The sequence below is a fragment of the Triticum dicoccoides genome, chromosome 3B (genome assembly GCF_002162155.2).
Source record: "Triticum dicoccoides isolate Atlit2015 ecotype Zavitan chromosome 3B, WEW_v2.0, whole genome shotgun sequence".
NCBI lineage: Eukaryota > Viridiplantae > Streptophyta > Magnoliopsida > Poales > Poaceae > Triticum > Triticum dicoccoides.
In genome coordinates, this window is record NC_041385.1 from 8131686 (window position 1) to 8134385 (window position 2700).

Below are 2700 nucleotides of genomic sequence, written 5' to 3' on the forward strand. Positions count from 1 at the left end.
TCTACTTTGTCTAAATATGTGTGATGTTACCACCTATGTTACTCTCATTGTAGGTAGTCTCAGCCTTTACATAAAAATCTCGCGTAACTTTATGTGTGTCTAGAATTACTCATTTTCTAATGTAACGAGATGCTTCTGGATAACGTAGTCCAGGTAATTTCAGCTCCTCGAGTTGACTTGGAACGGCGCCCGAGTCACCTAGGTTGGCGATGTGTGGACCTCGAGGGTGTCGTTAATGATCCGGATTTTAAGAGACTTTATTTAAAACAAAATGGTGCATACAAATATGACATCTCCAAAGTAATTGCAAAAATACAAACATGTAATTTAACAACAACAAAAAAACAGAATCTGAAAAACAGACTTCAGCCATGAGTACATATGTGTAGTTGTCATTCCTCACTATGAGTGCAACGCGAACCAACCTGTGGTTGGATGGTTAGAGGGACTCTGATTTATTTCAGGATTTCCGGCGACGTGTTTTTAGTGGGAGGAGAGTGTGCATGTGTGCATCCATAGGGATGAGCGTATGAGCATATGTATGATCACTTGTGCCGGTATTGTGATTAAAAAAGGCATCTACTCAAGTACCAACTATTGTTCGTATCTTTCTGATCAACGCTTCTTTTCATCGGCGGCGGATACTATTCTGGTGCGCTGGTCCTATTGGGCCTTAGCACGACTACTTCCCAATTGTCTACTACAACATGGTTTGGCCGGCTTCGATGAGGGAAGGGCGAAGAAGACGGCGCGCCTTTGGCTCGCTCCAGTGCAAGTAGTCGTCGCTAGGTCATTTACAGACCTACATGTATTTTTTACTTCTGGTGTTCTCTGTACTACCTTGACAGTTGACGAATAGATCAGAAGTTATCCAAAAAAAAAGTTCACACTGGGTAAGCTAGTCTTCAAAACTCATGGCAATCGTTATTAAATCGTTCGGTTTTGTTCATCCTCGTCGTCATATGCTCGGTTGACAAATGATAGATATCATCACTATGGATGTACTCCCTCTGTGTCACAATACAGAACATTTTTTGACACCACTCATTGTCACACGCGATCATCGAGTTCACCATACGTGTTTGGATCGACGTTCGTTCTTCCTCCAGCCATCTCCATTAGCGGAATCCCAAAGCTTTTTTATGTTGTATAAACTACAAAGGAGTGGTAATTTTACAAGCCAAACAGGAGACTCTACGTGACAGTGATGTTGTTTATTTTTGTGTGTTGTGCGAAAGTTGGGTAAACACAATAGATTCTGCGTACGGGTGTTCATGTACACGTGATGGTGATGTTCCTGACTTGATGGAAAAGAGTCCAGGGGAAAAAACGGAAAAAAGTCGAGGTCTGACTTACTTCCCCAAAGAAAAACGGAAACCAGCAGGAGAGTAACAGTAGCAGCACGAAAAGGAAACGACCAGTATCAGCAGGTATGGACTCCCACGCGGTGTCGAGTCGCCTGCTGCACGCCACCTGCCTCACTGCACCCGCCATTAATCAGGGCATTAATCCGGCCACCGGCGCTTCCTACCACCCCTGTCTTCCGCTACTACCACATAGCAAAACAAAATGAGTCTACAATCTAATAAATAAAGTGTTGCATGACATCATACATATGTTATTTCCCATTGTAGAGGTAGTAACACAGCCTAGCAACATATGCATGTTACTAGTCTAAGTTACTACCCACTATGGCTAGTCTAACCCGGTGTGATTGTCACCCAAAGGTTTTCTGTCATACGAAACTAGCCTCGAAGGCATTTGCAAGCCATCAACCTCATCTTCTAGTATCTCTACTACCTCACACACTGTCACGCAATCATTGAGTTCACCATATTCGTATCGACGTTCGTTCTTCCTCCTGCCATCACTATTATCGTAGAGCTCTTTTATGGTACCCCGCGTGAAATATTAGCCATCCATTCTTGACATCTAATGGTGACGATCAATCTGTACTGCTCCAATTTGCCAATAGAATCGCGAGCGGTATAGCTTGCACCGCTTCTCTCCCGTCCTCCATTATACAAATCGCGAGGGCATTTTGAGAGTAAAAAGTTTCTGTCCACCCGTCTCGCTCTCCGGGGACTGGTCCGCAGTGACGAGGCCGGCTGGGCCGGCAAGGTGCAGCACCTTCGAACCGACTTTTACGCCTTCCGGACATCCGATGCCTCCCGGCGCATGCTGCTCGCCAACGACAGCGGCCGGCCATGCCAGCCAGGCAAGACCATGACGGCTAGCTGCGGGCTGCCCTGGCCTGCCCTCTCGGATCATGCTGTCCGCGGACGGTGGCCGGCCATGCCATCAAATCGCGACTAGTTTATTTGGGCCGCAAGAGTTCCACCGAGAAGAGGTCAATCGGTTAGAGCAGCTAGCGAGGTTCACCTACGCGGAGGCTGCTACCTCTTAGAGTATAAAGTCTATTCGTATTGTAATCTATCTCTATTAGTCTAGTCTTGGAGCCCAAGCTTTGTAATCTATATAAACAGCCCTTGAGGCCCCAATCAATACAACAATTACTTCTCCAATATCTCAATCTATCATGGTATCTGACGCCTAGGTTTTCCGCACCTGGTATGGCTCCGCCACCCGCGTCGCCGCCCCGGCCGATTCGGCCCCTCTTCTCCATGGCCGAGTTCCGCGCCGCCGGCGCCCCATCCCCTACCTCTTCCTCTACAACTACCCAAACACCTCCCCCCCCCC